At 51.4% G+C, this 22507-nt stretch overlaps 1 protein-coding gene across 2 annotated transcripts in view; it reads right to left on the bottom strand.

Moving 5' to 3' along the window:
* Nucleotides 1-22507, bottom strand: part of wge (BAH domain and coiled-coil containing protein winged eye) — a 227804-nt gene that overhangs the window by 70614 nt on the left and 134683 nt on the right. The gene's annotated exons all lie outside the window — the stretch shown is intronic.

Below are 22507 nucleotides of genomic sequence, written 5' to 3' on the forward strand. Positions count from 1 at the left end.
GTGGCTGTGCTGTCTCAAGTTGGTTTGAGGCTTACAAAACCCACAATATGATATCTTCTTCCTCACTCGCTATTATTCTAGCTACTGAGACAGTCTAGCGCCCCAGTTGGAGCGAATTAAAACGACGAAGAAGCAATTATAGATGTTTCTGTGTGTCTCACGTGATCTCAATCCTACTCGTGATGTCGCCATCGTTCGGCTGCTGAGCTGAAACCAAAACTATACTGGTGCAGGAACTCAATTAAAAATTATTTTAGCAAGCGCAGGCAAATTATATGGGGTAATTGCGCCAATTAATAGAGGCTTCTAGCAGAGCACATACGTACTGGCGTAAACGTATACGGCTTTGCCCACAACACCACAACGACCGTTTAACAAGTTTTTTTATTATTATTATTATTCGTTCGTTCGTTGACACCAATATATAAAACAAAGTTCCGTCAATCGCGCGTCTGAGCTCTTATTATTGTGGCAAATAAGTGGTTGCGAACACCGCTCGATCGCTTTGAAATTATGAAGCTGTCATCTACAGTTCAGAGGTAACTGCAGCGCAAAATCCACGTTCACATCCGGAAGATAGCAACACGGACGAACGCTGCACACAACTAATTCATTGCAAGAAGGCATGCTAAATATGAAAGACCTGCGTTGCATATGCGAGGACGCACTGAACAAAGCCAAACACAGATGAACACGTGTGAAATGCAATACGAGGCGCGATGGCCACCGTAAAATATATAATCTTGCGGCAGAATAAGTGTCTGAAGTATCAAACGGCCCCGACCAAAAGCGCATAAACGTTATTTGCAGCATCCTCAATGCTGCTAGGGCCTTTCTTTTTAAGTTTTTCACCATATGAGACGCTGAACTATAGCACGAAACACAAGCTGCTCCACTGAAAGCTGCGGGCGAGATTTGAGGAGGAAATGACTACGCAGAGGAGAGCTTAACCACTCGGCCACGGAGGCAGATAACTCAAGAGGCGATACCCTACTACTGGAGGCAAGTTCAGGGTTTCAGGGTGTCCAGCAACGCGAAGCTATAAAATCAAATACGCCAAAGACGATTCATACAGTATGCGGCAAGTCTAAAGAGACAACTGAGCACATTTTGCGACAATCTAATAACGTATTCTAATCGGCGATCCTGAGCAGCTCTCGGAATCTGCGAAGGAGCAAGACATCCTTTGCGGTCAAGCCAGTACTCAAGATCTGCACCAGGATCGCCCATTAAAACATGTTCTTCTCTTCCACCGGTTGCAAGGAGCCTTGCTCTGGATCGGCGATTGGAATACGCAAAAAAGTATCCATCTAGATGTATACGCCGGCATAATCAGCATCCCTCAGGCGCCCAAGGATTAGGGGTAACGGAAGGAACGCGAATGCATCAGCTGTACAATTAATTAAGTGTGCAAAAGAACGGTCGGAGGACTGACGGCTGAAAAACGGGGCAGCGACGTAAAGAAACGACTACGGGAGTTGTATGCACTGACACTTAAAACGTACAGGAATTTAAAATCAAAGAAAGGTGACGTTCCAAAACAGTAACAACTTGGTAGAGAAGTTCTAAATATAGCCCTTTTGAAAGGCTAAAGGGGACGTTCTTAACGTTCGTCCATGCATGCATCGCCAGCATGGCGATGCATGCATGCATGCCTTACGGCGGACACGCAAAGGCACCTTGTCTGGTGGTGGACGAGTCGAAACGACCATTGTACTCGGAAGCTCCAGACCGTAGAGTATCTTACTATTACCTAGGGGGAAAGCTGGCGCCCTGTCTATGGGAGTTTGCGTGGAGCCCCCTCAAGACCACTTCAGCCGCCATGGGCGCTCAAAGCATCATGGGCCGGTGAGCTACCCACTGCACAACCACAACTTTTGGCCACAAAATAATGCAAAAATAAACGCTGTTCGGTAAGAATGTCCTAACATTCAATGTCCTGTCTAGTGATTGCAACAAACGAGCAGAAAAGCATGTAAATGCAAAGTTCGCCCAAAATACGTGATGGTTTGCTCTCCTATTGGCCAAGTATTGCACACCACAAAAACTAATATTTCGTGTGCTTAACAGGCGCAGTTTTAAAAAGAAATATGCTTTAAGAAAAATTCTTGATTGAACACTTTAAGAAGTTTTTTAATGGCATTTCGGAAAAGAGAAACCTTTTATTGGCGTCGTGTGCTGTCGCGTTTTCGCTACTACGGCTTTTGCGCACTACGTTTGCGCAAAAGTCGTCTGCACGCACGCGGGGCCGCCGGGGCGCGCGCCATTTGACGGCTCTTCTCTGAAGCAGCACGTATGCGCGCACAAACGGAGAACAGCGCTTTCGGAATGGGACACCTCAATAACGCCCCTCTTGTGTTCCCGAAAAAATCCGACTGTCCCGCACCAAGTAGCTCACCGGCCCATGATGCTTTGAGCGTCCACGGTAGTTGAAGTGCAGCGCCGGCAGCTTTCCCTCTAGGTCAGGGGTTCTCAAACTGGGTTCCGCGGAACACAGGGGTTCCGCGGGCTGTCTTCTTGTGTTCCGCGAGAACCCTCACTGGCCCTGACCCGGCAGCTGATATGAGACTGGCTCTGAGTGCTGCTGAGCCACGCTTTGATTGACTTGCTCTCAAAAGGGAAGCAGTACCACCCATCACATTAGTATTTGCATTAATCGGTGCAATAAACATTTAACTTTTGCAACTCTCTCTTTGCAAAAATGCACTCGACAACATTGCTGGTAAGTGAAAGCGGGGTGGGGGGGGGGGGGGGGGGTGGGGGTGGGGGTTCCCTGGAACTTATTGAAGGCTTTTGGGGTTCCTCCAAGCAAAAAAGTTTGAGAACCCCTGCTCTAGGTAATAGTAAGAAACGCTTATGCTCCAGCATGGCCTCCGAGATCACCGCGGCGCCCCAGGAAAATGTGCAAGCATATTCTCGCGATCTCGGAGGCCTTGACTCCAGACGAATAGTACAGCCCTCGGCAACTAGTTTCGCGCCGATATGATCGATGCGCCGTTATGGACAACAGGGGCGCCCGATCCGTGACCGGACACAGTGTACGACCCAGACATCGCGACGCATCTGCGCATATGGCGGCGTGAACTGAAATAACGAGAAAAAAGCGCGCAACCCCGGCAGAGTTGCAGTGAATGGAACTCTTACGCGTCAATTACACCGCGTGCGTGCATTCAGCATGACGGCATAATGAAGGACGGAGCGAACGGCTTTTTTTTTTTTCCCACCGCGCAAGCGTTACAACCAACTTCAGTGCACTCAGCAGGAACGCCTCGAACAATGGCGAACTTTTTAAAACGGCCGTACTCGGAGACGAGTGAAAAGAAAAAAGAAAAAAGCGTCCATCATTAATGATGCATGCACACCCAGTGACAAAAAGGTTTACAGAAAGCAGGCGGCATGAACAGCGGTGTCCTGAGCGATGAATTGCGAGCACTCGGTGTTATCGTAGGCATTCTTAATTCTAACTTGAGCCTTTCTAGAACACTACAATCACTATTAAAAGACCTTAAGAAATTTATCAAGGGGCTGCAATCAGTATCAGTGCACGTCCAGCGGCCAGTTTAAAGAGGTTACAATTGCAACAGCCAGATGGCACCCGTTACCACCTCGCTTCAAGGGGGACGCTTTCGCCATTTATTCATCGTGTCGTCAGCTATCGGTTCAAGCTTTCCGCGTTCTCAGAGCTTCTCTGCCTGCAGTTAATTTGACTGCCACGATTAGACGTCACGACGTCAGCTGGCCTCCGAGTTGTGACCCATCTCAGAGTACCGGATTTCGAAAAGTGGGCCCAACTCATCACTACGATCGAAAGCTGTTTAATGACGAGTGAGGCTGACCAAAGACAAAATAAGACAGGTGACCCAGGCCGGCTGACGTCACGCGGAGAAGCGACCAATAGCACGCGGCGAACCACGGAGAAGTTAACCGGTTCCAAAGCGAACCGTCTCGTGGATATACCTCTTGCTTCACATGATGAGATTTCTGGCAAAAAAAAAAAAAAAACTCAGCTCCTGACGCTTTGCGATTAACACATCGTCTCTGTGGTTACACTGCCGCCCCGGGACAGAGTTCTAACAAGTTGGTAGCGGTGTTGCGTAACCAACGAAATAGGTGCGTTCTGCGTTGCGTTGGATTGCAACTACGGCCGTAATGCGCCAATCGAAAGGTCAATGGGTTTATACGCTGCGCGAACGAAGTAAAAATAATTTAACGTCTCACAATTTGTTCAGAAGTTTCGCTTCCCTTAAGAACGTTAAAAACAAGCGAAATGTCGAGCGCTTTTACTTACAGGAGTAGCGTACGATGTAACGGGATGTGTTCGTCATGAAATCGTGGGAAAAGCGTTTTCCCCACTCTCGTTGTTTTCAGTGCATTAACACAAAATGCGGCTTGCGGAGACCACATCGCCGCAGAGTTTATCGTGTAGTTTACCGTGTTTGCCAAGATGAAGTTTTGCGTAAGTCGTGTGTTCATTTCTGCATGAACCATAGAAGCGGCGCCGACCTCAAGTGACTCGCGTAAGCGAAGCGATCGAGGGCCGTCAGAACAGGGCGGAGTGCTAACGACGGTTATTTCGCAGGGTGTTGTCGCAACATGCACTTCGAGCTTCCAGCGTTGAATGAGCTGCTTCAGCGGCCAACCAAGCGCGCGGCAACACCAAACATTTCACCTGTTACGGCGTATCCAGCGAGATGCGAACACCTGAGCTGGCATTACGGGACTACCGTAGCGAAAAAAAAGCAGAGCGTGTCGTGTGGAAGCAGGTATCGGTGCAGTCGCGACGGTGCGAGTTCGAAAGGCACTCAACGATGATCGCATTGCGACCTGCGCGACAGTCGTAGAGCCACTCGTAGCATACGAAACAGTCTTTACACGTCCCCCAAGAGGGCACATTAACAAACGCAGAGTCAGAAAGCCACGGACTAGACATGTACATGTCCTGTTGTTTCTCGTCATGCGCGCTGTTCCCATCATGAGACGCCACATCAAGCACTAGCCCAGTTAACTAAGCCTACTTTTTTAACCGCGGGAGGTCGGCTCCAGTTGAAACAGGCCACGCCGACTCAAGAAAGAGCGAGTGAGTGCAGACGATGACGAGCTAACGTGAAGCTCATTAAAGAAACTACAAGTCGTCCCAGCGAGGCGAACGATGTTCTGGTACCCTTAAACCTCATTTCGTACGCATATGCCAACCGATAACAACGACAAAGGCCTTTCAAACTCCGCTGTTGCGAGCACACGGCGCAGAGCTAGTTCTTTTAGCGGAGCTCCTGTACAGCTACGCGGTATTCATTCGTCTGGTTATCGTTCGTTCGGGGCCAACGCGAATCGCGCGTCTTCCCGCGCAATTTGCGCCCGTTGCAGAAAGCGCGCGCTCTCCGGTGACGCACGACATGGGGTGATTCTTCCTCTCTTTTCTTTTTCGCTCTCCACTGCGCGGACTCGGCCCCGCCTTCCGGCGTAGCAGAGGCACACGCGAAACAGCAGTCTCCCCAGTGCGCGGAGAGGACGTACGGTGAGTGGGCTATGGGGTTTCCCCGCAATCATAACGCACGCCGACAGGGAAGAACGCGCACCCGGTCGCGTGACACTGACGCGCATGTACAAAGGACACGAACAGGGACACATCCCCCCCCCCCCCCCCCTTCACCCTTCTAAGAGTTCTCAACTGATTTCGGACATATCAGCTTTCTTACAAACCATTAAAAACTAGGACGTTACTAACGTAAGGCACAGTGGTTTTCAACTATACAAGAGTTGCAGATTGGGCTAGAGTTGGTTCAGATTCATAATGGGTGGTTCAACGGCGCAAACACACACAGACCAAGAAAGAGACAGGACACACACACCAGCGCTGATTGACCAGCGCTGACCAGCGCAACTAGTTTTCAACTAGTTGGCTTCATAGCCAGTAGTAAATCATTTTTGCCCGAGTAACCTACACCAGTCATCTCCCAACGCAAGAATTTGATTGACTGAATCCTGTTGATGAGCATGATTAGCAGAACTGAAACAGACTATGCGCAAACTTTTTTTTTTAATGCCGTCGATCACTCCTCGCGCGTACGTCTCTACAGAGCTACCCCTTTAAAAGTTTTAAATGAGCTAATAAATACACCTTTGAACAGTGAAAAAGGGAAAAATATAAACGAAAAATTAATAGATGCTTAAATTAAGCGGAATATGTAAATAAAAAAAAAGAGTCCCTGTGCGTATGTGGTCAGTGAGATATCAAACTAGAGTCACTTCAGCAAAGTCCCTTGACTAGTAAGACGTTACATTTTCTTCAAACTCCGTAATGCAGTGATTCCTTTGTGTAATGCGACGCGTTCCCTGTAACCAGATTTTTTTTTTTCAGTAATCGATTACTACTAATCCATTACATTTTTTTTTTTCCCCACAAACAACCTGTAACCAGTGGTACAACTTGGAGAACATCAGCTCGATGACAAAAACCGGCGCAGCACAGAAACCTCTGGCGTCAGCGCGACAAAGGTCGAACTGCGGACAGACCGCGTGACGATGTCCGCTCATGCAAGCCCGAGCTAAAAAAGCCCCTCCGCTGTCGCTGGGCAAAAAAGTCATGGAGGGGCTTTAGCCCCAGGCTGCCTGCATTTCGCAAGGTTCCGCGCTTCACACTTCGCATCACCATGACGACACTACGAAATGTAACGTTTATTCAGTTTGGCCTCTGTCCCCTCGGAGCGTGTACAACAGCGAAACACGGCGCTTATGCGTAACTTCGTGACGGTGCGCAAGGTCTTCATATTTTAACCTTTCGGAAGAAAACTCCCAAAAATTCAGGGGGCACTTTGACTGTCACAAGTGCGTAGAGGCAAAAGCGTTTTCCGCACCACTTTTGACTGCCTCTGTGGCACTGGTGACGCCACCACTGGATTACGTAACATATAATCAATGACTAATTATTAAATAATGACTAATTACTGATTGACGCCTAAATACTAATTACCTGCTAATTTATGACGCTTAAGCTTGGGCCTTTAGGACTGAAACGCAACAGAAAGAAGAGAAAGAGGGGCGTAATGAAGAAAATGAAAATTGTATTTATGGAAAGGAGATTACGCAGTAAATGTCTCACATATCTCGGTGGACACCCGTCATCCAGGCGCTGGATGTAACGCCGGACGGACGGGAAAATGAACCATTAAAGACTTTCGCCTTAAAAACAACTGCAGGTGAGATTATCAACGTATGCACACTACAACAGACTATACAGATCAAGCAAGCCACGTCGGCTTATTCTCGTCTGTGCAATTTGTGCCACGCTAAAACATGAATGAAAAATAGCGTGACAGTAATCGATTTTTTCTCAGTAATTGTTCAGTTAGTTTTCCTGAGCTGCAATCGACCACTGAAGTCGGTTAAACTTCAAGTTGTTGTAAACGTAATCGGTTACTTGCTTTCTCTAACGTGTACACCGTCGTACACCGCTCGTACACCGTCGAAACAAGACCACCCTGAAGCCATTACGGGCCATTGTGGGTTTCTCAATACAGGCCTCGTGCACACAGCGGAGCGCACGCAAAGCCGTAGTCTCTTTTTTTTTTTTTTCCCCTGAAAACACGTCGCACGTTGTTGCCATCTGTCCCGCTCACTGTATCACCGGTTGTTCGCATGTATGATGAGATTTTCGAGGAAAATCCGGTCGAATCTGCAGTGCGAATGCAGACAAATAAGCAAAACGTAAAGCGACTGTGGGAAGTCTTTTTTCCCCGTTGCTGCAGCGGTTAACAACCAACCATTCCCTCAAACCGACAGGCGTGTTCAGAGCTTGTTCGGAGCACGTTTATCGGAACGGTTAGCGGAACGGTTAGTGGCACGTTTAGCGGCACGGTTAGCGGCACGGTTAGCGGCACGGTTAGCGGCACGGTTAGAGGCACGGTTAGAGGCACGGTTAGAGGCACGGTTAGAGGCACGGTTAGCGGCACGGTTAGCGGCACGGTTAGCGGCACGGTTAGCGGCACGGTTAGAGGCACGGTTAGAGGCACGGTTAGCATGTTCAGCGCGACCTCGTTTAGTCACTGTACGTTATTGTCACTGCAAGATACGCACTGCACTCGCAAACTTCTGATACTTCATTCGAATCAGATCTGCAGCTGCGAGACGGTATCGCAATGTACCCCAACCTTTGAAGCAGCGAGTTCATAATTCTAAACATTAATCTTCTAATCACAAAAAGCACTCAACCCAAGTTCTGCCTTCTGGTTTTTCGGCTTTCTTTCTGTTAGATGATGGAAATGGAGATGTGGCCTGGAGAAGGCATGCAGGCTCTGATTCCGGTTTTGCATCACGGAGACGCATGCTTCCGGCACCGGTGTGTCTGCATGTGTCGTCATATACAATAGAAGAGCGTGGAAGTTTATTCCTCGCCCTGGCCCCATCTAACTCCTCCTGGCCGTTGCGTAACATAAAGGAGCATCCCGAGGGTACGCCCTTCCCGTGTCCGATGAAAAGGTCGCCTAAGCAACTCTTCACTGGCGCTGTCATCGAACCTTCTAGCTCTTCTATGCGACGCTCCGCACAGACTGCGTACCTGCGGCGGAAGTTCTGTATCACAAAATACCTGCTACCAGGAAAGGGGAGATCTCAGACTGAACATAACCATCCTTTTACCTCATCACGTGTTAACATACAAATTAAATCCACAGGGAGACCAAGCTCAACTGGCTCAAATGACACCCCTCGCACATCTATTAACTACGAAACGCCGATCTTGTTCCTATGGCTGCCAGGAACAAGATCGGAACATGAAGAAACCCGCCCAGGGGTTTCTTTCCCCGTTCCCTTTCTCTTGCCGTTCTAATTTCTGTTCTCTCTCCCTCTCTCCATTTTCGCGTTTCAATGGGGTTTCCCCGATTCTTAGGTTGCCCTCTCCGCAACGATTCTTAGGTTGCCCTCTCCAACTGATGGCGGAATACGCAGTTTTCAAAGCAGGAAGTACGGGCGCAGTTTTGCGCTGACCCTTCGTCAGGCATTTATCTGCCTTTTCGTCTGCGCCCTCCGACAACTGTAACTGCGTTGCAGCGAAGTAACTTCACAACTAGGAAACTCTCCTAACCTTGTAAGGAGATCGCAATCGCCCACACCGTTAGCATTATTATTATTATCATTGCCTCTGATAAATAATAAAGCATGAGACCGAATACAAGCACAATTAAGCACGCAAGCAGATTTACTAGTCAACAACAAACCTGCGCATTCACTTCGCGACTGCGCAGATACGGCAATGGGCGGAGCATAATCCGCCTTACTTCACATGTGGCGCCCTCTGGGGGCTGGTAAAAATTCGTCTGCGACTGGCTGAAAACAAACGCACGGGGGAGTCGCAGGTGCGATCCGGCTCCACGACGCGCCAACTGCGCTTACGAAGTGGCAAGTGCGCGCTTGGCAGCTGCCGCCATCTGTCGCTCGCGCCTGTCACTAACAAACTGCGCATGCGCAGAAGGAGCTGGCGGCCTGTCTTCCACCAGAGAGGCGCGCATGCTCTGAGTGGCTTTGTGAAAAAGGCTGATTCACAGAAAACAGAGTAATGCCACTGTGCTGTAGGATTTGAGAGAGGTAATCAATTACTCTTGCGTGGATGAATCTTTCTTCGCTACACTCAACAAGAAAATTCAGGGGGCACTTTGTTGACCTAAAGTGCGGTGAGGCGAAAGCCTTTCCTGGCGCACTGTTTGGCACTGACTGCGATACTGTTATGCTGTACTAGTGCTTTATTTGACTACACATTACAAATACACACTTTGACAGCCGACATTGACTGCTTCTTTAGCACGACTCTCTCTCTGCTTCGATGAGTTTTCCATGGCTCTGTTCGCAGTAATGAGGTATGTAATGTGGTCACCCACGGTCGCCTTACGCCCCCCTGTCGGAGCGGACGACAACTATTTTTCATTAGTTGTCGTCTGCTCCAAAAGGGGGCGTCAGACATCTGTGGGTGAACTTTTTACTTCGAATTCGCGCACTCTGACGTCATAACCATTTCGACCAACCGAAAAGCGAGACACCTCTGCTGACAACCTATTGTCGACAACGACGAGGCATTAACGGCACGCCTTAAAATACATTCCCTGTTTATCTCGCCCCAGTACTAAACGAGGTTTTTGCCACCCACGAGCACCGGTGTGGGCGCAAATTGTTGTCGCACCATGTCGTGCGAACGTAAGTCAATCTGCGTATATGTCTCGTGGACCCAGCCAGTATAGATGCAGCTACAGAGCGGAAATGGAAACAGCGACTCGACATCGGAGAGAGAAGCGAAAACAATTTCCGTCAGAAACGCGTGCGACATCCTCTCGCCGTCACACGTCAGTGGAGCTCCCCAACATTTGAAAATGCAGCTTTCAAAGCGCAATCCACGTTCACTTCGGGTTCTGCGCAGAACAGCGGCGGCGTTTATAAAATAACTAAACCAGTTTACGTTAAATTCAATCGCCTGATCAATATAACATTCGTACGAAAACGGCTTTCGCATAGGCATTGAAATTTCAACTCTCCTTCAGTTCTCCTCTACAGAAGCGATATTTCCTTACCAATTACGGAAACTATGTAAACGTCCAAACAGAGTCGAAAGCTTCTCCGCGTCGTTTGTGGATTCTTTTAGTTCAGATTCCTGCCAAATCGGTGGCCAGCGTGACGTCATGACAGGTTAATGGGCACATATGCGGCGACGGTGGCATCAATGACGTTTCGATAAAAAACGTCGTAGGAAACACTGACGTCACAGCGTAAACTCCGTTGCAGCTAGAAGTTCTTGAGACTTGTACTATATACATTTTAAACATGCTTGCGTCGACTCAGATTTCTTACTAGTAGACATTCAACAAGCGGCGACTGCTGGTTGACTGTTTATGCGGAGCTACCGTACTATCAGCGTCAAATGAAATGCGAACAAAACACCTGAAACGCGAGCACAAAAAATCAAGCATATTAGCGGTTGGAGGTGAAATACAGGCGTGGCCTATTAACATTTCAGAAGAGCGGTCTTTTCGGCTTCGATGGGGAAATCAACTGCTCATGTATTTTGCCTCCCTAGTATAATATCTGCGAGTTATGCTGTTCGCGTTTCAATTGGCTTGTTCGCGTTTCAATTGACGCTGATAGTACATGCCGCAGAAGCGCGCAAACACAATTACGTTCAATTATACGCGAAGTCTTACGTCACGAAACTGGCGGTAGCAGCATAGCTAGATCCGCACGTTAGAATCAAAGCTGCATTGTACAAAGAGCGGTAAGTTTTTCACATCATGTATTTTCCACCATAATTCCGTTAATTGAGTCACGTCCAACGCCTGTGCACGTTTTGATATCAAGGAGTAAATAAATTACCTGCAATTTGAACACCTTCATCATGTAACTTTTTTTTATCGCCATAGATAATTTGAGCATATACTGTGAATACTCCATTGGCCTTTTCTGCACGGTGATCATCATGACCGCCACTACCTCACAGATCACACAGACCAATGCTTAGCCAAGTGTCATGTGCGTTCGTTGCATTCTTTTTCTGCTTCCTTCCTGGATATACACGCTGTTTGTTGTCAGCAACACTGAAACGGCTACTCATTCCGTACCGCATTTTCCACCACACAATCCACTGCGCGATTTTGGTAAGCCATATACATAGTCGAAAAACCGCTCCTTCACAGACGTTCCGCCCCTCGTACGATTCTTTTTCTGCTTCCTTCCTGGATATGCACCGCAGTTTGTTGTCAGCAACACTGAAACGGCTACTCAATCTGTACCGCATTTTCCATCACACAATCCACTGTACGACTTCAGTCAGCCATATACATAGTCGTAAAAGTGCTCCTTCACTCACGTTCCGCTCCTCGTACGCACCCGTAGGGCCCAAACAACCTTTTATACAACTCTCCTCTCCAATCACGCGAAGACCCACCGTTCCCTTTTCGACAGCTTTCGCCGCTCGGGGGCGCCGAATTCCCAAACATTGGTCACCGCTAGAGAAAAAGCGCGTACCTCTCTTTCAGTGCATGCTGCGCAGCATCAGCAGCAGCAGACAGCGAAAGTTGTCCGCACTCTACAGCACCGTAAGCGACTCACTACTAACAGCTTCGATTTGCGGCTGCAGTCCGCATCGACAGCGCCATCGATTTCGCTCGGAATGTGGCGCCACCGCAGCGTGACGAACGACTGCTTTGCATCTCAGCGTGATTAGGCTACCAATGTAGCAGACGTATAAACGAGGCTACGGTTGAGCTCTCCCCCCTCCCGGTTCCGCCGGTGATCGGCCCAATCGCGGCCACCAGAGAAACCACAGTGACCGAAGCACTGGCTTCGCTCGGATGGGGGAGACACTCGTTTAACGACCGGCCGATAGAAAGTAGGTGGGGACTTGATTCCATACTTTCATACGCCAACCACGTCGACTCTCCGGTCACGTGCTATGCCACGCCGCTCGGGCCAATGAAAGATGACGCCTTTTTTTTTTCCTTTCTGTTCCCATTTCCATTCCCTCCGTCACCCCCCCCCGCCCCCCCCCCCCCCCGCCCTTTCCGCCGGCACGGCTGGTGGCGAGCCAGGCGTGACTCACGTGGCAGTATAGCCCCTGGGGCGTGACGCTCGCCCCTGACCTTGGAACCGCGCTCAAGGTCAACCTTCCTCCCTCCCCCTCCAATCCAGATTCCTCAGCGGATGTGCGCTGCTCCTGTTTTCCGCTCGCTGAGGGTAACTGACGAGGCAACGACGGGTCAACTTTCCCGGGGTGGTTCCTAACACGCGCCTCTGTTACGGAGCAGACTTTTGGGCGAGTTGGTGCATTGCAAACACGTACTATCAGCGTCAATTGAAACGCGAACAAGCCAATTGAAACGCGAACAGCACAACTCGCAGATATTATACTATGGAGGCAAAATACATGAGCAGTTGATTTTCCCATCGAAGCCGAAAAGACCGCTCTTCTGAAATGTTAATAGCCCACACCTGTATTTCATCTCCAGCCTTTAATATGCTTGATTTTTTGTGCTCGCGTTTCAGGTGTTTTGTTCGCATTTCATTTGACGCTGATAGTACAAGCGCCCGAGAACATGGACCTCCGCTCAGCTCCAGCGAAAATCTGTCCTATGTAAGCACACGGAGGGACATGAAAAATATTTCACGCCTGCACTCAACTTGAAAACTAGGCAGAGAGATCACGCGTCTGCAGGCAAACTGCAAAGAAGAAAAGATAAGTTACGGTGGTTACTGATATTCGAGGAATTGCCGATTGCAAGCTGATAAAGCGCAATATTGCTTCGACCTGCGCGTCACTAAACTCTCCGCCGAGTGAAAAATAATGAGTCTATACGTACAACACACACCGACCAACTAGAGTCACGAAATACCCACTAGCACAATGGAGGCGTCGACTGCGGTACCCTCGCAATAGAGAGATTAAGCATAGATCGGCGTTCCTCTACCGCGATCCGCTTCGGCGGGGAGCTATATATCTTGCGCATGCGCAAGTGGCCCCTCGGGGCGCGAACCTGACCCAGCGCAGAAGCAGCTCGTTCCCAAAGCAAGCGAAACGCGGTGGCGGAAAGCGGATCGCGCTATGCTAAATCTCTCAGTAAAGCAGAAAGTTGGGGCTAGTTGGTAACGATCCATCTAAAAACAGCGCACAGAAAAACGCGTAAAAACACAGGGAGAACGGACAGGACAGGAACGCACTAGCAACTGATGCGTGATATATAGTATATAAGACAAGAATTAAGACAAAAAAAACCTAAACCCCTGGGGTGACCGAAGCGAAGAATCAGCACAAGCGAAAGGCGAAAAGTGCATGAAAGCGCTGCCACTTGTGCAATCAGATACCGAGGAACTTACATTCTTTTTTCCAGCAAAAACACCGAAGTGGAACTGACACAAAAGTCGTTACCTGCGGCGATTATGTTCTGAGGGGACGCGCTTTACTTGTCCCCTGTGGTTCGCTTCCCCGCAGTGCACCTTCTACTCATGTCCTGTGGTTCGCTTCCTCGCGATACACCCTCCTTAGCCATGTTAGTTACTTTAACTAACAAGGGAGGGCGCCGGCGTCGCAGCGCCACCAGCGCCACAAATAGCGTGTTTGCTGCGCCCCGCGCGGGATAGACTGCTCTCTCCGGCTCGGGGAGTTGGACGCTTGCTGACGTTCACGCGCAAGGCTCCGCTCTCCGCCAGTGGGTGGCCTCGTGGTGGGGACATGCTCCCGCCAGCTCGTCCCCTCCGGCCTCGGAGTTTACCTTGTGCCCTGGCGCGGGCGAACGTTCGCTCGTAACCGTGCTGTTTACGAGCACGTTTCTTGCAGGCCAGAATATAGAGAACGGCCAAGCGTATGTGAAAAAAGCGTTGATTTCAGGTTATCATTATTATGCGTGTTTTTTAACTCTTAAATTTGTAGACGTTACAACAAACTTGGCGCTTTCCGCGCATTTTCTCCAAAGAAGACAGTGCGCACAACACTCGGAGCAAAATGAGCTACAATCGCTTCCTTCAGTGCTACCGCGCATGGCAAGCCATCCAATTGTTTTATCGCGTGGAATTGGAACGGGGCGCATTTGTTGGAACTAAATTAAGCCGTGCTAAAAACGGTAGAGATACTTTTAGCAGCCGACTGGCGCGTCAAGAAATCCACAGTGCAGGACTTTGGGACTTTAAACCCCGTAAACCAAACCACGTGCCAATTCAAGGAATGCTGCAGTGACGAACTGCCTGCGTCGAACTGCACTGGTATAAGGGGGCCTCCTTTCCCGTCCGACATGGGCGGTCGGCAGCAGTCGCGGCTGCATACCGATGGGGGAGGGAACACAAGTGCAACCAGATGTGAACGAAACACATTGTTGTCAATGAAACCGCCAAGCGCGGTATGCTTGGTTTGGTTTGGTTTATTGGGGTTTATCGTCCCAAAGCAACTTCAGGCTATGGGGACGCCGTTTCGACCACCTGGGGTTCTTTAACGTGCACTGACATCGCACAGCACACGGGCCTCTAGAATTTCGCCTTCATCGAAATTCAGCCGAGCGCCGTAACCACACTGAGCCACCGCGGCGGGGCGCCAAGCGCGGTATGCAGACATGCATCTTGACATTAGCACCTTGGCGAACTGGGGCACCTTTTTTCGGCATTTGGACACGTGCTTTGGCATCTGGGCACCATTTTGGCGTAGACAGCGGGGCTAGTTGGCAGTTTGTAACACTATGACATCTTTCCAGCGCGCATACGACCGACGGACAGAGAAGATACGACACTTTTTTAGCATTTCGGCCCATTGGCGTTTTGGGGCCCCTATAGCACATGTGGGGAACTCTTTACCACGTCTGGGGTCCCTTTAGCACGTCTGGGGTCCCTTTAGCACGTCTGGGCACCTTTAGCACGTCTGGGCACCTTTAGCACATCTGGGCACCTTTAGCACATCTGGGCACCTTTAGCACATCTGGGCACCTTTAGCACATCTGGGCACCTTTAGCACATCTGGGGCTCCTTTAGAGCGTTTAGGGCTCCTTTAGCACGTTTGGCGCCCATTTAGCATATTTTGCTGCCTGTATAGCATGTGGGCTCTTTTAGCATTTGGGGTCCTTTCAGCATTTAGGGCCTCTTTAGCATTTAGGGCCCCTTTAGCATTTAGGGTTCCTTTAGTATTTGGGGTTCCTTAGGCTTTAGTATTTGGGGTCCCTTTAGTATTTGGGGTCCCTTTAGTACTTGGGGTCCCTTTAGCATTTGGGGTCCCTTTAGCATTTGGGGTCCCTTTGGCATCTGGAATCCCATTAGCATTTGGTCACATTTGGCACTTGGGCACCTTGCTTTCACCGTGGTGGGGGTTCCCATGGAAATGGTGCACAGATTTTACTGTCCCGAAGTATCACACGCGCTAGAGAGGCGCCGGAGCGGAAGGCTCCGCATTTTAATTTCGAATGAAGTGGCCACGAATAAGCGCAGCAGGCCTCCAGAATTCCGCGAACTCCAGAATTTATGCCATTCAAACGCGAGGATTATGACGTTCACTCGGGTGCAATTTTGATCCGAACTTCCAACGTGACCACCACCGCGAACTTAAAAAGTCCGCGTTCTGCTACGTATACTGCGTCCTTGAAAACGCGCTTCACCGCACCAAGACCAACGGACAAGGTCCGCAAGCCAGCTTTGCTCCACGACCCTTGACCTTGTTCTCGTTTAGGACAGACCACAGGCGCATGTCGCCATCACAAACACAAGAGAATTGCATTTCGAGACCTCGCATCCGCGCCGTTTTAATCACGGCACCGAACAGCTACACCAGCTTCGGATGCGGCCGCATTCAGCTGCGCAACTAAAGCTTCCTACGCACAATGCGTTCACATCGCTGAAAGTGGTAGCCGCCGCTGTAAGGGTCCGCGTGATCCTGCGCAAACCGTCCATGCATCTACAGCCGAAACTCGTTATAAGCAAACTGTGTATAACGAAATAACGGATACAACGAAGGAATGACGATTACCTTTGGAAGCGCGGTTAACACGGGCTATAACGAAGCTACGGCTACAACGAAGTAATCGCCGGGCCCCTTCAACTATCTTCAACGTAGAAAAAGAGACCGCCGCACGGTGCAAGCGCGGACAAGAGTAGCACGGGCTTTTCCGACCAGCAGCAGCTGCTTCGACGGCCACGGGTACAGGCCCGCACTCTCGCCTTCCTGTGACGCCCCCCCCCCCCCTCTTTCCTCCTCGCTTCAAGAGTGACGCCTCGATGACGTCACGCGTACGTCGCAAGTCACGTCACGCCCGTAGCAGGAGGGCAGGAAGATGGACGGCCCTGCGCTGTAGAAGCCAGATGGCGTTTTCTTTTTCTTTTTTAGGGGACGCGACGCCAACGCGACGTCGTCCGAAGGCGAGGAGGCTCCACTGCATGCGTCATCAGCGCGGCTCTAAAAGCTTTTCTATCAGCGACGCCATTTATTTCGCCCGGGCGTGGTGTGGCCGTGCGGTTTTTCGTGTTATTTCTCGGTTCAATAGGCCATATCGAGAGAGGCCATAAAACGATGGGACGCGGCTGGCAAGGGCAGCTGCTCACGGCTGGTACTGACGACGATGTACATTCTCAAGACATGCGTAGAGCAAGAAAAAAACATGCGATGCATAGCAAGCAATTAAAGAAAAAGTGGAGATGATTTTATAAGCAAAGACATCTGGGCTGCATAGTGTCACGGCCGTAACCACGTCAGTAATTTAATTTAAAAAAATCAAGAACAGGACTCATCATCGGCCTAGCGATGAACACCCCCAAGTCAAGGGCCTCTCCTATAAACTGACTCCCAATTAACCATGATCTATGCCAACTGCGGCCACCTTACCCAAGCAACCTCATCCACCCCCGACTTCCCAGGCCTACCCTTAGCATACCGTGTTACCGGAGTACCGGAAGCCCACGCGCCGTCAGTGCGCATGCGCAGATCACCTTGAGGGCGCCAGATGGCGTCAGGTACCTACCAGCTTCGCGTACGTCTGAAGCATCGGGACCAATCAGCGCGTGCGCACTCACGGCGGGCGGGCTCCAGTACACTCCGGTAAAGGTAACACGGTACAAGGTATGCAAGATATGTCTGCCGCCGCGGTGGCTCAGTGGCTATGGTGCTCGGCTGCTGACCCGAAAGACGCGGGTTGGATCCCGGCCGCGGCGGTTGAATTTCTTTGGAGGAGAAATTCTAGAGGCCCGTGTATTGTGCGATGTCAGTGCACGTTAAAGAACCCCAGGTGGTCGAAACTTCCGGAGCCCTTCACTACGGCGTCTCTCATAGCCTTAGCCGCTTTGGGACGCTAAACCCCATAAACCAAACCAACCAGCAAGATATGTCTATTCTTAGCAGCGGCTGCTTCGTCGCAAGTCACAACCACCTTGGTCAGCTGCTCCTCCGTAGCCGCTCGGTACCCAGAGCTGACAAGAGCTAAAAAGCATACCCGACAGCAAGCGAAGTGAAGATATTAGATGTTTTCAGCATACCGGATACTACTCCTGAGCACGCGCAGTGGCATATCACTACGTGTGCGCGGAAGGCGTCCGGTAAACCGAAGTATGTCTACGATGTTTTCGCAAAGCTGAATCTCTCTAAAGCCCACCTCAAAGAACAATGTCCACCACCTGCACCGACATCGCACAGCACATGGGCGCCCTTTGCGTTTCGCCGCCATCGAAACGCGACCGCCGCGGTCGGGTTCGAACCCGGGTACTCCGGTACGGCAGCCGAGCGCCCTGACCACTGAGCCACCGCAGCGAGTCGAAATTACTCCGGTGCCTTCCACTATACGGGGCCTCTTTCTTCCTTTCTTCTTTCACTCCCTCCTTTATTCCTTCCCTTACGGCGCAGTTCGAGTGTCCACCACCGAGATATGTGACACAGATACAGACCCGCCGCGATGGCTGAGTGGTTAAGGCGCTCGTCTACCGAGCCGGAGTACCCGGGTTCAAACCCGACCGCGGCGGCCGCGTTTCGATGGAGGCGGAACGCAAAAGGCGCCCGTGTGCTGTGCGATGTCAGCGCACGTTAAAGATCCTCCGGGGGCCGAAATCAATCCGGAGACCTCCACTACGGCATCTCTTCTTTCACTCCCACCTTCCTCCCTTCCCTTACGGCGCGGCTCAGGAGCCCACCGAGATATGTGAGACAGATAACTGCGCGATTTCCTTTCCTCAAAAACCAGGGCCCCTTTACGGGGTTTGATACAATATATTCGAGGCCCGTGTACTATGCGATGTCAGTGCACGTTAAAGAACCCCAGGTGGTCGAAATTTCCGGAGCCCTCCACTACGGCGTCTCTCATAGCCTCAGTCGCTTTGGGACGTTAAACCCCGTAAACCAACAAAATAACGAAGAACGAATATACAGACCGTCCGCTCAGCGTTCTTTGTCGGCACCGTGCAGTCGGCCGTGCGCAACAAACGCAGAGACCCCCGGAGCAGCGTCTTAACACAGACCGTGTTTGCTTGCATCCGGCAGTGAAAAGGGCTGCACGGACGTCACTATTACGCGCGGAGGAGCGAGCGCATCAAGAACAATCACAACGAAAACGGGGGAGGCGCAGTGTAGCGGTATACGAAGAAGCCCCGAGGCGCTTTCGTTCCTTCACGAGCGCGGATAGAGGTTCGGAAGGCTGCGCTTATAAGCAGAGAAACGAAAATAAATGTGCAATAACAACAGTGCAGAGTCTATAAGGAGCTTCGTGCACCGCGCATGCTCTGTTACGGCGCGGGGAGAACGTACACAGTCGCGCTCAGTGTGACCTGAAACACGCAAGATAACATCGGAGCTTTCTGTATATGCATTCCAAACGTTGTGCCTTCAAATTTTTTGCTGTTTCGAGATTACCACGACCGAGAAGACTGTCGACCATAGCGTGCGTAAGAACGTTCCGTTATACTGCAAGTACCACGTATAGCGTAGTCGCCGCGGTGGCTCGGTGGTTATGGTCCTCGGCTGCTGACCTGAAAAACCCGAAATTTCGATTGAGGCGAAATGCTAGAAGCCAGTGCGTGTTAAAGAACCGCAGGTGGTCGAAATTATCCGGAGCCTTCCACTACGGCGTCCCTCATAGGCCCGCCACGTTAAGTGATAGACCGGTGAGGGAGGCATTTGTGCGAAAACCCTCTTATGCTTCCCAATGGCATCAAGACTGCCAGAACCGAGGCCCTCGTCTCCTCGTTAAGCTATACAGCAGCCAAGGATGGCGATTTGACGGGCTCGTTACAGCACTAAGCCACGATATATAGGTTTGGTTTATTGGTTTATAGGGGCTTTAACGTCCCAAAGCAACTCAGGCTACGAGGGACGCCGTAGTGAAGGGCTCCGGATAATTTCTACCACCTGGGGATCTTTAACGTGCACTGACCGTCGCACAGTACACGGGCCTCTATAATAACAATACGGCTTATCGTGCCAAGTCATGCCATGGAATGGCACGCTCTTAATGATACAGTTTGTTCTACAGAAGTGCTCACAACACAGTCACGGCCACGGTAGCGCTCTCGGCATGCGCTGTATACACAGCGTGACCGCCGTAAGTAGGATCGCAATGCTTCCCTATCTTTCTCGGATCCGAGGGCGAGCGGAAGAAGTGGCGCGACACGCGTCAGCTCCCGGCGGCGACCGCGTGCCGATGACTAGTCCGGCCCCCTCCACCCTCCCAGAGCACGCGCCCTCAACGAAGCGGGTCGCGCCACGTGCCGGGCGTTGCACGCGGACGCGGCAAGTGGCGCTTCCGGTGCCACCGCCGAGGAGGGCACAGTGACACACAGCGCGACGCCGATTGTCAGACATCCTATCATAGCTAACTGCCCCGTTTACATGAATGCGACAGGACCCCAGCCCACTTTTGGGGGAAAGAGCAGGTTTTGAGACGGCTTTTTGGTTTTATCGGGGCTTACCGTCCCAAAGTGACTCGGGCTATGAGGGACGCCGTAGTGGAGGGCTCCGGATAATTTCGACCACCTGGGGTTCTTTAGCGTGCGCTGACATCGCACAGTACACGGGCCTCTAGAATTTCGCCTCCATCGAAATTCGACCGCCTGCGGCCGGGATCGAACCCACGTCTTTCGGGTCAGCAGCCGAGCGCCGTAACCTTTGCGCCACCGCGGCGGGGCTTTTTGAGGAAAGAGCAGGTTTTGAGAAGGTTTTGTGCGAAGCATACTACTTTAGCTACCACTTCAGCCCTTCACCGTGGTTGTGCGCCTCCAAATCACGTGATACATGACGTCACACCACGTGACACGATGACGTCATGACAGTGGAGAAACGGGGCCCCACCTCGCGCCGTCGCTGTGGTTGTGCGCCTCCAAATCACGTGATACATGACGTCACACCACGTGACACGATGACGTCACGACAGTGGAGAAACGGGGGCCCACCTCGCGGCGTCGCTGTGGTTGTGCGCCTCCAAATCACGTGGTACATGACGTCACACCACGTGACTTGATGACGTCACGACAGTGGAGAAACGAGGGCCCACCTCGCGCCGTCGCTGTGGTTGTGCGCCTCCAAATTACGCGACACGATGATGCTTCGCATTCTCCAGGCTTAACCAAGTTAAGCCTCAGCCATTTTTTGGTTTTATGGGGTTAACGTCCCAAAGCGACTCAGGGACGCCGTAGTGGAGGGCTCCTGAAATTTCGACCACCTGGGTTTCCTTAACGTGCCCTGACAACGCACAGTACACCGGCCTCTAGAATTGCGCCTCCATCGAAATTCGACCGCCTGCGGCCGGGATCGAACCCACGTCTTTCGAGTCAGCAGCCGAGTACCATAACCACTGAGCCACCGCGGTTTTGAGAGGGAAAGGCTTCACTCGTCGTCTACTCTCTTCCTCGGCGTTTTTGCGCTTTGCTTCAAAAATTGGTCTGGAGTCTACTTCTGTCGCATTCATGTAAGCGCGGCTGGAGAGAGAGAATTTTCCTCCCCTGTTTCGAAGAATGGTGTCCCCTAAGTGTACAGGGAGGCCCAATAAGTCTGGTAAGGACGAATGTAGGCTACACCTTTATGGACCTTTCCATCGGATGCGCGCAGCTGAACAAGCAGCCGCTCCTTTAACCGCTGCTGCGAACAGACACCTTTCACCTGCGCGTGTATCAATTCCCCCTGGTCCTCCTCACGAGGCCTATTCCAAGAGAGGACACCAAAGACAACTGCATAGTTGTAGACTGGGACACTCGGGCCCCTCACGCCATTTCACGGGCGTATACAAATGTAAAAAGCGGCGGTTTTTCGACTGTCAGGTCAGAGGAGGGGTCCAGTGCTGCGAGAATTAAGCAACGCCAACGAGGAATTTGCCATTGTCACCGCTACGCAGCTTTCAGCGGCCGGTTATGGTCTGGTCTGCTTTACTGAAAGACCACCGCCAACACCTGAGTGTGGCTGAATTAAGCTTGCCATACCTTGTGGCACAGAATGAGGCCCTATTATCTTCCACTCAAACTGGGTTCCCTCAACGTGGCGTTTGTCCCCGGCCGTGCTGGCAAACAAGCGCGCGGGACGGCCGCCGCCATTCCAACCCAGCGCCGGTGAGCAGCGCCGCAGAGGCGGACGCGGGCTCCGGAAGAAGAGGTCGGGCGGACGCAGGTGACGCAACGAATCCTCCTCCCTCTCTTTCCAGCACGCGCCGCGGCGGCAAGCACGAGGCAGGCATCGTGCTCGCAGGTCGCATGCAAATGAGCCGTGCACTCCATTACTGCGCGGCATCGCCGGCGCCCAATGAGCCGTGCAGCTGCAACGAGTGCCGCGCACCGATGCCGACGCCGCATACCTTCGCCGGCGCTGATGAAGGAGGCGGAAAGGGGGAGAGGTGCGCCGCGGCCTCCGGCGACCCCGCTGCCCCGGATCAATGGGATGCCGGGACAGCGGGGGGTGAGGGGGGAGGGCTTCGACACCGGGACCCCGCCCTGTGTGCACGCAGGAGAACACACGGCCCCTACGACGATGCACTGCGATGCAGGCTTCTGACGCTCGAATTTCTGACTCCGTCGTTAGCTGTTACAGAGTATCACTGGTGAGCGT

The sequence above is a fragment of the Amblyomma mixtum genome, chromosome 4, assembly GCF_055824585.1.
Source record: "Amblyomma mixtum isolate Tamu chromosome 4, ASM5582458v1, whole genome shotgun sequence".
In the NCBI taxonomy this organism is placed as follows: Eukaryota; Metazoa; Arthropoda; class Arachnida; order Ixodida; family Ixodidae; genus Amblyomma; species Amblyomma mixtum.